Genomic DNA, 15852 nt, shown 5'->3' with positions numbered 1-15852 from the left:
TGGTTCTCTGGAGTCTAACTTCTTGAATTCCTTGTAAATATTGGATATTCGCCCTGTATCTGATGTAGGGTTGGTTAATATCTTTTCCCAATCTGTTAAAATTCTTAGGCAAATGGATGGAACTAGAAAATATCCTGTTGAGGTAAACCAATCACAAAAGAACACACATAGTATGATCTCACTGATAAGTGGATTTTAGTCCAGAAGCTCAGAGTACTCAAGATACAATTTACACATGACATGAAGTTCAAGAAGAAGGAACACCAAAGTGTGGATACTTTGATGCTTCTTAGAAGGGGGAACAAAATACCCAAGGTAGGAGATACAGAGACAAAGTTCAGAACAGAGATTGAAGGAAAGGTAATCCAGAGCCTGTCCCACCTAGGGATCCATCCCATAGACCAAACCCAGACTCTACTGTGGATGCCAACAAGTGCTTTCTGACTGGCATGTGATACAGCTGTCTGCTGAGAGGCTCTGCTGGTGCCTGACAAATACAGAGGTGGATGCTCACATCTAACCATTGGACTGAGCACAGGGTCCCCAAAGGAGAAGCTGGAGAAAGGACTCAAGGAGCTGAAGGGCTTTGCAGCCCCATAGAAAAAACAACAATATGAACCACCCAGTACCCCTAGAGCTTCCAGAGACTAAACCACCAAACATGTATACACATGGAGGGACTCATGACTCCACATGCATATGTAGCAGAGGATGGCCTTGTTGGTCATCAATGGGAGGAGAGGCCCTTGGTCCTGTGAAGGCTCAGTGCCCCAGTGTAGGGGATTGCAAGGACCAGGAAGTGGGCGTGGGTGTGGGTTGTTAAGCAGGGGGAAGGGGTAGGGGATATGGGGGTTTTGTAGGGGAAACCAGGATAGGGGATAACTTTTGAAATGTAAATTAAAAAAATCTAATAAAAAAAGAGATTGCATAGTAATTTCCATATATATATCTATATATGTATATATAAAAATGTATATATATACATACATATATATATTTGAAGCACAGAGACATTTTAATGTATAAAAATATTACAGCCTAACTCCATGTGTTATCACATAAAGAGAATGTGCATATACACTGTGTATTTGTCCTGTTTGAGTGATACTTTTATCCACAATGTGTGCCAGGATAGTCACAGCAAACCTATATGGAAAGTTTAAACTAAAAAGAACGAAAATGTTGATTAACAGCAGTAAAAGTCCTCTTTTAAATTAATGCATACCCATTAAGCAGCATGATGGATTCCACTAGGGCATGTACATATGTGGATCACATGTCTTAATATCATCACCTCTCCAATACCCTCTCTTATTCCCTTGATAAACTCAATCTTCTCAAGTTATCAACAGCAGTAGGTATATTCTACATATTGTACATACATACAGTGGTGAAAATTAGAAGTCCTTAATCCCACACATTACCATGAATAAAAGTCAGAAAACTTAATGTAGAATAGAAAAGTGTCATGACTAATTGCTATTAAGCATTTCCCACAAACATGATCATTTAAATGATATATTATCTTTAATTTATACTTTATACTCACATGTATGAATACATGTACATAAATATATATGTATACGTGTATATGGGTCTGTTTGTGTGTGAGCTTTGAAAATTTAAAGGAAAGGAGAGACTAATGAAGTTAATCAATATAGAAATCACCAAGAAAGGCCATTAATCAATATAGAAATCACCAGAAAGGGACAGAGAGGAGAGCAGGACTGACATTTAAGGGAAAAAGCCAGTCTCAGTGTTGCTGATAATTTATTTTATACAATGTACATTTAAACATTTATTATGAGCTTAAAATATCTATGACATTTTCATGTATATGTTCATACCAGGAAAAATGTAGCAGATTGGAAACTATTTGGTAGCAGTAAATTGTGGTATGATTTCATTTTGTGCCAGAAGTAATTTGAACTGATAGGAAGAACAGAAGATATGAAATGAAAACACACGAACTGTCTGTGCCTCACACAATATGAGTGATGAAGCTGGATTTCATTATTTGGAAAACCATCTCCCAGTTCAAGGTGCCTCTGAGCGCACATAAAAACATATTTGTAATCTACAAATTACAGACTTTGCTGTACTAAGGTCCTCTTCAAATCATAAATTTTATTAGAGTCTGAACAGATGATTGCAGCAGTGTATGTGACATCCTAAGGATAGCTCTTAAGAAGCTGTGCCCAGCCTCCCTTCAATTATTGCCTAAATACCAATGAAACTGCAAAATATTTCGAAGGATTATCATATTATAGCTGCCATCAGGAGATCAAACCCAAACAATAACTCTCTAAATTCATCATTTAAACTAAGCATAAGGCAGAGCAAAACGAGGAGAAATAAATACATTCTTATCATCTCTCTTCTCTTAATAGATTTAATAAAGTGAAAGGAATTCAATAGTGCCTTGTAAGTGCTTAGGGGAAATTGGTAAAGTAAAGCAAGAAGTAATCTAGTTTATATTAGGTAGGGAATTCTGAAAATTTGGGTCATAATTTTAAAACACTACTTAATTTTGCAGCATAATCCATATAATTCAGTAACTAATAAAATAAAATCAATTTATGGCCCTAACTGCTTTGGGCCAATTAATTTTACTGAAATTTAAGGACTTAAGACAAATTTATCCAAAGCCTGGGAGATAGAATCCCTTGGTGGAAGATCTTGCATATGAAACTCATAATTTAAAATGTAAAGAGGCTGAGAATCAGGAAATTTAGGAAAGCCTGAATTGAGAGAATTCATAGTATGATTCATAAGCATAAAACTGAATTCTTATGCAAAGCCGTGTCCATTTCAACATAGTCCAATGATACTAAAATTATCTCTACCAGCAACTGACCTGATCATTCTCTGGCAGCAACAGAATATCCAGTTCCTGGGTTTGACTGCAAAATGCAGAATGCCTTTGTTATTAATAGATGAGTAATATTCCATTGTATAAATGAAACACATTTTCTGTATCCACTTTTCTGGCTTGAGACACCTAGGTTGTTTTCAGCTTCTGGCTATCACAAACAAAGCTGCTATGAACATAGTGGAACACTAGTCCTTATGGCATGGTGGGTCATCTTTTGGATATACCCCCAAGAGTAGAATTGATGGGTCTTCAGGTAGAACTCTTTCCAATTTCTTGTGGAACCTCCAGATTTATTTCCAGAATGGTTGTACCAGTTTGCAATTCCATCAGCAATGGAGGAGTGTTCCTCATTTTTCTCATCTTTGCCAACATGTGTTGTCACTTGAGGTTTTGATCTTAGCCATTTTGATTGGTGTAAGGTGGAATCTCAGAGTCATTTTGAATTGCAATTCTCTGATCACTAAAAACTTTGAACATTTCTTTAGGTGCTTCTCAGCCATTCGAGATCCCTGTTTTGTGAATTCTCTGTTTGGTTCTGTACCCCATTTTTTGATTAGGTTGTTTGCTTTTTTTGGTGGTTAGCTTCTTGTGTTCTTTATATACGTTGGATATTAGCTCTCTATCAGATATGGGGTTAGTGGAGATTTTGTTTCAATATTTATGTTGCAGAGGACATGCTGAGATTTGCAGGCAAATGGATGGAACTAGAGTGAGGGAACACAAACCCAAAAGGACATGCATGGCCTCACTAATAAGTGTATATCAGGGAAAGAAGTGCAAAATACCCTAGATACAGTCCACAGAACTCAAAAAGGTCAACAAGCTGAAGGGCCCAAGTGAGGACACCTCAGTCCCACTTGGGAGGGAAAAGAAAATAATCAGAAGGGGATGGAGGGAGGGACTTGGGAAGGAAAGTGGACAGGGCTGGGGTGGGAGAGTGGGGGGGTAGAAGAATCAGATCTGGTATTGGGTCAGGGAAAAGGACTGAAGCCCGGAGGGCCAGCAGAAAGAATGGAAACAGGCAACCTCGGGAGGTAGAAGGTTGTGGAGACCCTCCAGAATGGACTGGGAGGTGAGAGACTCTCAGGACTCAAAGGACCTTAGATGAAATACTAACAGTGTGGAGAAGGAATTTACAGAGCCCACCTCCAACAGGAAGACAGGGCATCAAGTGAGGGAGGTGGTTGCCATCCCACAGTCAAAACTCTGACCCATAATTGTTCCTATCTGAAAGAACTGCACGGATGGAAATAGAGAGGAGCCTGAGGGAAAAAAAAAATGGCCCAGCGACAGGCCCAAATTGGGACCCAGCTCAAGGGGAGGTCCCAATGTCTTTACTATTACTGAGGCTATGGAGTGCTCACTAAAAGGAACCTAGCATGACCACACAACGGAAGAACCAACAAGCAGCTGAAAGAGTCAGATGCAGATATTTGCACCCAACCAATGGACAGAAGCTACTAACCACTGTGGTTGAATTAGGTAAAAACTAGAAGAAGCTGAGGAGGAGGGTGACCCTGTAGGAGGACCAGATGTCTCAATTCACCTTAACCCCTGAAATCTCTCAGACACTGGACCACCAAACAGGCAGCATACACCAGCTGATATGAGGCCCCCAATACATATACAGCAGAGGACTGCAGGGTCTGGGTTCAATCAGAAAAGATGATCCTAATCCTGAAGAGATTGGAGGCCCCAGAGAGTTTAGAGGGGTGGTAGATTGCAGGGTGGGTGGTGGGGACATCCTCTTGGAGATGGAGATGAGACAAGAAGGAGGTATGGGATGTGGAAGAGACAGAGGGTGGACTCAGAGTGAAATAAAATATGGAGTGTAATAAGTAAATAAATAAATAAATAAATAAAGATTGTAGAAGAGGAAGAGGAGGAGGAGGAGGAAGAGGAGGAGGGGAAGAGGAGGAGGAGGAAGAGGAGGAGGAGGAGGAGGAGGAGGAGGAGGAGGAGGAAACTGGTTTTGGACAACTGAGAACCAAGGTCTTAGTTCTGTCAATTAACTAGATTCCTTTTTTCTCCAGGTTAAAGTCCCAGCTTTTGTGACCTTTGCAAGCACTAATGCAGAGAGGCGGTCATTGGTCATGATTAGGAATTAAGAGGCAGTCATTGGTCATGAATAGGAATTGAAGCTCTGTAGTTACAATTCTTGCTCACTCAGCTCAAAACCTGGAGCAGACTATTTATCCTGCCTTGACACACTTTTACATGTACATACGTGATTGAGTTATGACTTACATATTTAACAGCCACTTTCTTTACTGCTGTTTTCTTTAATGTTTCTTTACAGCATGAGTACTTACTCTACGATGTGCTAAATAAACAGAAAAAAAGTAAATCTTTGTGAAATTATTTCTAGTTCCCTTCTTGTGTTTCACAAGAGAAATGTTTCCCAATTTATGGTGGTGCACAAATGCGTACTCAGACTATTAAGCTCTTGATCCAAGTTCATATTATTAAATAATTATAAATACTAGTTTTAATTTCCTATTTCTATAGCTGAGTTAATGAGTATGCCTCTTCCTGCTATTCAAACAAGGTCTTCTTTCTAAAATAAGACAGAAAAAATCATGTTTGGACAGCCCATTAAACTCTTTCCTGTCAATGGTGTCTTCTGACTAATCCTCACACTTTAACCCATTATCCATTAGCCTTCTTCATTAATGTGCAGAGGCACAAACCACCTCCACAGCCTGAGACACATCACTTCCATCATTTAAAATAACTGAACAGGTAATCAAGCTTTCAGTATTAGGTGTTGACTTTATTCTGACTAGAATTTGCTCCAAGTTCATTACAGATACCAACTTGTTTATTCATATTGCAAACAGGTAGAGAGGCACTCATTAATTTTTTATAGCTGAATAAATTAAAGGACAGAGTAAACAGGAGACTTGTTCAACATCACACAACTGATGAGTGATGTTGAATGATCACAATCAGTATTTGATCAATGCAGTTCCAGGATCTATCCTAATGTGTGAACTCACTTGCTATGATTAGACTAAAAAATTGTGACATTCCAAAGGTGTATAGAAATAAGTTTCGGGCTATCCTGCCTAAGGTCTAATCCAGGCATCTTTGATTACACCAAGCTATTCTGTGTTAAACACTGATTTATAATACAATGTCTGCTTCAAAGAAAATATTGGAAGTAGTTTAAACATGTTTAGCACTAGTGGGTTAATAAATACAAACTAACATGAGATTGGGAGAGTGTCCTAGTTTGCTTTCCCATTGTTGTGATAAATTATTGACTAAAAACAACTTATGGAAGGAAAGTGTTTATTTTATCTTACAGCTTCCATCAGAGAGGGAAGTCAGGGCAGGAGGTGAAGAAGAGACCACACTGTAGTGCTATTCAAGGCCTTGCTCACCACTGCTTGCTCACTCAGCCTGGTTTCTCACAAAACAAAGGGCACCTACACAAGGGATTCTCCACCAATAGTAGACTGGCCCATCCCTTATCAAGTACATAACAAGAAAAATGGCCCACATACATAAACAGGGCAACCTGTTTGGAATAAATCCTTTATTGAGGTCCCATATTCAAAAATGACCCTAGGTTGTATGAAATTGCTTAAAACTAACCACTATGGAAGGGGAAATTTTGGAATAAGATTGGGGAATCGGGAGGGAGGGATTATATATATGAATATATATGAATATACACAAATACTTATTTCTATAAATTTATGACAGTCAAAAATAAAATTTTAAAATGGTTGTAACTAATATTATTTTCATTTATTATTATTTTACTTATTCACTTTATATCCCACTCACTGCTCCATTCCTGGCCACCCTCTCCCCAAATCCTTCCCTCATCCCCCCATCCCCATCTACCCAGGTATCTCTCTCCACCCTAGTACGTCAAGACTCTGGGAAGCTAGGCTCATTCTCTTCCACTGAGGCCAGACAAGGCAGCCCAGCTAGAAGAACATATCCCATGAACAGACAGGAGCTTTTGGGTCAGCCCCTGCTCCAGTTGCTCAGGACCCACATGAAGACCAAGCTGCACATCTGTACATATGTGTAGTGGAGCCTAGGTCCAGCGCCTGTACTTTGGAAGGTGTTTCTATCTCAGAGAAGCCCAAGGGTCCAGGTTAGTTGACTCTGTTGGTCTTCTGTAGAGTTCCTAACCCCTTAGAGGCCACAATCCTTTGTCTTTTTCTTCCATAAGCATCCCCAAGCTCCACCCACAGTTTGGCTGTGTCTGCATCTGTCTGAGTTAGCTGCTGGATGGAGCCTCTCAGAGGACATTCTATACTCCTGTTTTCAAGCATAACAGAGTACCATTGATGATGTCAGGGATTAGTGCTTGCCCATGGGATTTGGCCACTTGCTGTTTGGTCATTCCCTCAGACTCGTTCCCCATCTCTGCATTTCTTGCAGGCACAATAAATAAAGTTTTGGTTGAAAGTTTTGTAGGTGGATTGGTGTTCCTTTCACTTTGTTGAAATTCCTGCTTGGCTATTGGAGGTAACCTCTTCAGGTTCATTATGTTCAATGCTGTGAGTCACAGCTAAGGATACTCCCATTGATTCTTGGGCACCTCCCTAAATCCAGGTTTCTGTCTCCTTCTGGAAAGGTACCCCTCCCCCCTCCATTAGTTGAAGATTTCCATTCAAACACGTGGCCATCTTGCTGTTCCTCCTGTCTCTCCCCACATCTGATCTTGAACACAACCATCCCCCTTCCAAGTCCTCTCACACCCAGTTTCTTCTCTTCATCTGCCTCTTTATAATTACTTTATCCCCCTTATAAGTGTGATTCAAGCATTCTTGCTTGCACCTTTCTTCTTGTTTAGCTTCTGAGGGTCTGAGGAATGTAGCATGGGTAACCTATATTTTATAGCTAATATCCACGTATGTGTGAGTACATACCATGCATGTCCTTTGGGGAATAGGCCACCTAACTCAGGATAACATTCTTAAGACCTATTCATTTGCCTGTAAAATTAATGATGTCTTTGTTTTTAATAGCTTAATAGTATTCAATTGTGCAGATATACAACATTTTCTTTATCCATTCTTCATTGAAGGACATCTAGGCTGTTTCCAGTTTCTAGCTATTACAAATAAAGCTGCTATGAAAATAGTTGAGCAAGGATCCTTGTGGTATGGTAAAATATCTTTTGGGTATATGCCCAGGAGTGGTATAGATGGATGTTGAGGTAGAACTCTTCTGTTTTCTGAGAAATTGCCAAATTTATTTCCTAAGTGGTTGTGCATGTTTGCATCCCTACCAGCAATGCAGGAGTGTTCCTCTTGCATCCTCACCACAAGTGCTATCACTTGAATTTTTGATCCTAGCCATTCTGATAGGTGTGAGATAGAATTTCAGAATTGTTTTGATTTGCATCTCTCTGATGGCTAAAGACTTCAAAATTTTCTTTAAGTGCTTCCTGAGTATTTGAGATTCCCTACTGAAAATTATCTGTTTAACCCTGTGCCCCATTTTTTATTTTTTTTTTTAACCTTCTTCAGTTCTTTATACATTTTGGATATCATTCCTCTATCAGATGCAAGGTTGGTCAAAATCCTTTCCCAATTTGTAGGCTGCTGTTTTGTCCTATTGATAAGTGTCCTTTGCTTTACAGAAGGTTTTAATTTTCATGAGATCCCATTTATCAATTGTTGACCTTTGACCTGAGCCATTGGTGTTCTGTTCAGGGAATTGTTTCCTGTATCAAATGCATTCAAGTGTATTTCCCACTTTCTCGTGTATGAAATTTAGTGTATCCAGTTTTCTTGTTATGGTCCTTGATCCACTTGGACTTGAATTTTGTGCAGGGTGATAAATATGAATCTGTTCTCATTCTTCTACATGTAGACATCCACTTAGTCCAACATTTGTTGAAGGTGCTTTCTTTTTTCCACCTTATGGTTTTGGCTTCTTTATTTGAAAAAATATCAAGTGTCCATAGTTGTGTATGTTTATTTCTGGGTCCGCAATTCAATTCCATTGATCAATGTGTCTGTTTCTATACCAATACCATTTGGTCTTAATAACTATTGCTCGGGAGTACAACTTGAGATCAGGGATGGTGATTCTTCCTGAACTTCTTTAATTGTTCAGGACTGTTTTAGCTAACCTGGGTTTTTGTTTCTTTCCATATGAAGTTGAGAATTGTCCTTGCAAGGCCTATCAAAAATCGTGTTGGACTTTTATTGTTTGTTTGTTTGTTTGTCTTTTTGAGACAGGGTTTCCCGGTTTAGCCCTGGCTGTCCTGGAACTCACTTTGTAGACCAAGCTGGCCTCGAACTCAGAAATCCTCCTGTCTCTGCCTCCTGAGTGCTGGGATTAAAGGCATGCACGTATTGGACTTTTGATGAGGATTGCGTTGAATCAGTAGATTGCTTTGGGTAAGATGACCATTTTTACTCTGTAAAACTAATATTATTAAATGGATAAATTCTGGTATAAGGTATAATATTTCCTTGGTTTCCACTCTCATATAGAATCCCCTCCTAAAGCTCTTCAGCCATCTAGACATGACAAGATAGCAAGCATTTGTTTTTGTTGAGAATTCCCTGGTGAATCACAGCATCAGAATCTGTAGCTTCCTATATTCTATTGGCTATTAGTAATATTCTAAATTTCCACCTGCCTTTTTCTGATGTCAGTGGGGTTTTGGTGTTTATTTTATTTGAATTTTTTGATGTAGAAATTTGGCATGTTGCCCAAGCTGAATATTGACCTCTTGGGCTCAAGTAATCCTTTTGCCACACCTCTCAATAGCTGGGAAACTAGGTGCATAGCACCACATTCTCATAGTATTTTATTAAACTACAGTAATGTGCAGAATCCAGAGTAGCAATCAGGCTTTTATTACAAATATATTACACAGCAGAGATAACCGAATTTGAGAAAGAAAATAAGAGGAAAGAAGCACATCATTTGAGAGTAGGGAGAACAAATTTTTAAAACAAATTACATGGTTAATATTTACACTTTCCAATATGCAAATTCCCTTTGTCCCTACCTAAGGTAGCTGAATAAAATGTTTGTGAAAAGAGTTGGCAGAAATTTCTGTGAGACACAGGGGGAAACCTAGAAATGCAAGGTGGGGTAACAAAAGGGCTATATGGGATTCAATGAGAGGGATTGGAATTACCAGGGTCTATTCTGCCTCCAAAATTTTCCTTTAAATGGTTGACACTTTCAATAAATCTCCACAGAGTTGTTCCCACTACCTCTTCAATTTTCTTTAGCACTTTTTCTTGTTGGTTTTACAAACAATAACTTTCTGTATTTTTCTGGAGTCTCTTCTTCATCTACAGGGTCAGAGTTCTATTGAGTTATTACCAGACCTCACTTATCACAAGCAGTGGATGCTTGTTGAAACCTCTGAAAGAGACCATCTCTAACCATGACCACTGAGCAATTCCTTGATTGTATACCTCCCAGTTCTTCAAGGGAGCTGTCCTCATAGTGATGACTAAGCTAAACTGCCTTACCAGGCTTCCATACTAAACATGACTTTGTATGTGCCTTCACTTACCATTGTGATCTCACAACAATTATTGTTTTTCTTCTGTTTTACTTCACTGTGGATTCATATGAAGGTAGTGGACTTCCTTTGTATTGCATTTTAAACTTTCCTACTTGTATCCGGCTTTTCAAGGACTCACACATATTTTTAATAGAACACTCTATTTAATTTTCTTTTTATTGAATTAATTTCACTTGAATAGTAATGAATTTTCATGAGATCTACAGATTAAAATACAGTTCCTGCAAACAGGATTGCATCTTACAAAAGTGCCTGGTCTCATTATGTCTGATATATGAGATGTGTTAGGGAGCTTCACACAAAATGTATGAGCCTTTTCCATTTTCAAAAAGATCGAAACTTTTGTTCGTCTCTTCTCTGCCCTTCACTGAAGAAATCCTATTAGCACAAACTTGGGAAATAGGCCATATAGAGTGTAATCTGTCCTTTTGTCTTTTTACACTCACAGCATTGGCTAGAATTCACTCTTAAAAACAGGCTGAGTAAATTTTGACTTTTCAGCAGTTAGGATTTTTAAGTAGTTGTAGACATTAGTAAGTAGAGGAATCAGTATCTACTTCAATATCTCACCAACTGTTGTATATTGCCAAGAAAGCCTAGGTTGACCTCTGCCCAACAAATAAGCATATATTATCCTAGCCATGTTACAAATGTGTGTGCCAGCCTTTCTTTTATTCTGGGAAGTTCCTATACTTTTATTGGACCCCTTAACTCATATTTTGAAATGAGAAAATAAATTTCAGGAATGATATATACACAACATCCTGTTGGTAACCACAGCCATGAGTCTTGAGATTATCTAACAAGTGGCAATGTCTTAGGTAATTTGAATTGAAATGAAATGTCAAGGTTGCATATAAGAAGTCACAGTCTTGTATTCTCCCTCCCTCTCCTCTCTCTCTGTCTCTGTCTCTGTATGTCTCTCTCTCTCTCTTTCTCTCTCTCTCTCTCTCTCTCTCTCTCTCTCTCTCTCTCNTCTCTCTCTCTCTCTCTCTCTCTCTCTCTCTCTCTCTCTCTCTCTCTTCCCATTTCCCTCCTTTTCTTCCTCCCTCCATCCCCTCTCTCTCTCTGTTTTCCTGTACTAGAATTCACTGCAGGGTTTGCCTTCTCTAACTCAGCCATTTTTGGTCCCATTATTATTACATTCTTGTATTCAATAAGGAAATATTTGTACATAGGTACAGGAATAACTAACATTCACCATTCCAGTAAAAAATTAGATCTAGCTTTCCATAAATAGATTAAAAAAACAAAAATCATATTTTTCAGTTTGACCAGAATATTTGAAATGATAAATAACTGAAATCTAATTATTACTTTACTCATGTCATATTTTGTTTGACATCAAAAGACTGTACATATTTACAAGTAAAAAAATGATGTCATAATTCGTGTATATACTGGAAATGATAAAACTGAGATAATTAGATCCTGTTTATTTAATCACTGCCTCATAATTAAGTACTTTCAAACACTGTTCTATATGACATTATTTTTTTAATAATGGTGAGACTCGGTGGTAATAGAGGTATGTACTGTTTGTTTGTTTGTTTTTTCCTTTCAAATATTCTAGAACTTTAAAGTCCAAAATGTATTTCAAGTGTCTTATAACTTTGTAAAGGTGATTGGAAAACTAACTTAATTACCCATAAAGGCCTCCTCCTCCTCTTCCTTCTCCTTCCTCTTCCATTCCCTTCTATTTTCCCATTTATCTCCATCCCTCCCTCTTCTTCATGTACCATACCTTCCTTCTGTCTTAATTTCTAACATGTTTTCTAGACATTACGTGCTTTGTTTGGAGTCCCAGGTTAATATTCTCCAGAATGCAAAAGCAGAGTCTGTCGTGCCCTTACATTTTCTAGTCACCAAAATCTCAGAATTGTGTGCTCCTCTGGTCAATGTTCCCATAGAATAAGCCCTGACACAACATGAGCTCAATAGTTAAGTTTTTCATGTTTCAAAATAACTAATGAGCAGGGGCCCTGTGGTGAGTTCTCCAATGGCAATTGAACCAGTATAGAGACTCAGTCAGATGCAACTTCTCTTCTTCCAAATTCTTGTGGACGGAGATCACATTATCTACTCCACAGGGCCAGTCCAGATGAACTACAGCAGCCATGGACAGGTTCCCTGAGGTCCTTAGACACCTCATTGCTGCTTCTATTTGGAGGCCTTACTATATGCCCTGGGAGTGCTTCTGGGGCTTCTTAAACTCAAACTAAATGTTTTCCTCATTTACCTTCCAATAAAATTGACCTAGGTTTACAAATAACCAACTTCCTGATTATAAGTGGGGAGACTTAAGGCCTCTGTAGTTTGATTCGTCTTTGGTTTTGTGTTACAAGTACATGTAATTCCTTGTAAAGCCTTGCAGATTTATCATAAACTAATAAGAAAAAAATTGAATAAGAAAGCCCTCTAAATCAAATCATCTCTATTCTGGAATTGAACCAGTCACCATGTGACAAGATTCTTAGAAGCCATATTGCTTAGAAGGGAGGGTATAGGAAGCGCACTCCTAATGTATTCCTGAACCTTTCTGCTACGGAGAATGTCTGGGAAGCACAGGCTTAAGTGACTCTAAGCTCTCCAAAAATTCAAAGATTTTATTCTATTTATTCTGAGGTATTATTTTACTGGAAGCACTCCAGTTTTGATCTGAAACAATGTCTATTTTTCATAATCTCTTTTTTTTTCTAAGCAAGAACGAAGGTAGGAAATACTTTTGAGACTGGTTCTTTTGCATTGCTCTAAAACCTGCTTGAATGCTGACAGTCCTTTTATTCATAGTATGCTTCCTAAACCTCATCAGTCAAGTGAAAGAACGCAGTTCGTGTTTTTTTGACAGTCTACCTGAAACTTCTCCTTAGGTTCACAGAATCGATAGATATCTTTTTTGGTTTTGATGTTGCCACAGTGATAGTCTTGAGGTTTTTTCTGGCTGTAGAACTCCCAAAGTCCCTGCTCTCCAACTTTTAACAACTTCTCTCTTCTCTGTTCTCTCTATCCTTCAAGAAGCTTTCTTTGGGCATGGGGTTATACCTTCCTATATATTCATTCCACTTTTAGATATCAACTACTACAGGAACAGAGCTAGGACTATGTTCCTATATACACAGAAACTGTGATGTTCCTATATGCACAGAAACTGTGCTTTGGCATAGATTTTAAAAGTGAGGAAAATTGTCTTCTTTATCTCATCTGTTATCATTCACTTGTGTCTGACAGTTGATGATGATGTTGAATGAGAAAAGAAATCACAGCTTCAGTTCCAGAAAGCTTATCCCTGATATTTTTTTCCGTGTTGTTTGATACTATCGTTCTAAGTTCAATGTTCAAACAATTTCGTGGAAGCAGAATAAAGCAACTCTGGAAAATTAGACCAAATCATTTAAAACTAACTGATGATAAAAAAATCTCAGCTCAGCATAAATAAGTGAAAATTCTCAGGAGAAAATATGTATGCTTATATGACATTTAAAAAAAAAAAGGCATAGTGACCCTACATGTTGCTTTTGTGCATGAGTGAACCTTACCTTTAAGATTATAGCTGCCAAGAAGAGTAAAGAAAACCAGAATCCCTATATTCAAAACAATAATTAGTCAGCAGTATGAACAAGCTGTTTTCTAAGAAACACTGATGGAAATGAGAAAACACAATCATTCAGGACATGTCTTTTGCCACATTTTTATCAAATCCAACAGAAGATTTAGTTATGATAACCGTGCATATGTTGGCCTTGTGGAGCTGTCTCTTATATAAGATAGGAACTAATATTTACTTAAATAATTAGAAACAAATGTGTATAATTTGAGATTTTTAATATTATTATAAAATTTATGTGTATATGTGCTTATGGATTTTTACCACAAATTTTCAAAATTACTTTATTTCCAGTGTTCCTTTGACTCCATGGGAAGATCCTATCTTCTATCTGAATTTTTGTATCACCATTAACCTGTGAACTTTAATCAATAGTACCTATCATATTTCTTTGTAATCAATTCTCTGTGGCTCTACTCTATATATAGTCGAGAAAAGTCATTTTATTTGTATTCCCAGCTCCTGCATTTTGGACAAGGAGTGGTACACAGTAGATACAAATAGCATCTGGTATATGTAAGAAATACCTTTGTTAAGACAAATGTTTCTTTTTCTTAATGGAATGTTGAGATGGTCAAAATTGTAGTCAAAATTTTCTTGGAAAACGTATTTCTCAATGGGACTCACAATTATTGAATGTATTGTATTCCAAAGACTTGCAGTCACATTGTCTTCACCAAAGATTGATTTTTTTTTTTTTTTTGGAGTTACTTCTGGTTTGTTTGTTGTTTTTTTTTTTTTTCAAGAAAAAACACTTTTGATTCACTTTGTAACAAAGAATTGTATCAACAAAGCTGTTTTCTTTGGCTTGTTGTACATTGGAGATCTCATAGGCCTAGGAACAGGAAAATATATGCATTGAAAACTAAGTCTCCTGAAATCGGCCTTTATTAAGACTGTGACACTCTTTGCAATTCACTACACCAGCTATTGCATTTCATACAGTATAATATTGGTTTTTCTATTTGTCACTCAGGTTCTATGCATACAGATACAGAACTGTGTCTTTCTACGTTGAATTTTTTTTTTAATGTTGTAGCTATTTGGTAATAAGAGGGATGGGGAGGAAGGAAAAGAGAAAGCTGGGGTGGAATGGTTTTCCATTCAACATTTCATGTTTAATTTTTTTACAACATAACTGATATTATAGTTGAATTTATACATATGCAAATCTGAAAAAAAAAACATAATGCATTCATCGCTGAGGGAAATCACAAATGTTACTGAATAAGGCCTCTTAATTTTCTCTTTACATCTTGGTCAGGATTAGTACTAAATGACAGGATACTAGAAATATCTAATCCAAGAAATAGGTCAAGACTTTGTGCTGAGAGCCTGGGTTCCGGTCTGGTCAGGGCCACCCCCACCATCTTCCCTCTGAACCCCAGCGGAGGCCACTGAGCACTCTGGAGTACTCTCCACATCCTCAGGATCACCTCAGGATCACAGGTGAGTGGAATGCAACATCTGCTCCAGAGAATCACAGAGGGTCTTGTGCCAGTAGCAACAGGGACAGAGGAACCACGCCCAACCAGACACTGGGTTCTGGTCTGGTCGGGGTCACCCCGCCATCTTCCTTCTGAAAGAGGCCACCAGGTGCCCTAGAGTACTCTCCATGCCTCAGGACCTCAGGATCACCTAGGGATGATGGGAGGCAGAGCAGAGACCCAGAACCCTGGGCACCTTCCTTGCCAGAGGAGAGTCAGCCTACAGGGAGGGCTCTGACCCCAGGACTCAGAAGGTGGATCAGAGCTCCAGACTTCTGGACACCTGCCCTGCAAGAGGAGAGCTTGCCTGCAGAGAGTGCTCTGACCAAGGGGACACAGGGGAGAGTTGGATTTCCAG

Source organism: Mus pahari, chromosome 5 (genome assembly GCF_900095145.1).
Source record: "Mus pahari chromosome 5, PAHARI_EIJ_v1.1, whole genome shotgun sequence".
Classification (NCBI taxonomy): domain Eukaryota; kingdom Metazoa; phylum Chordata; class Mammalia; order Rodentia; family Muridae; genus Mus; species Mus pahari.
Note: the sequence above shows the minus strand (reverse complement) of the source record.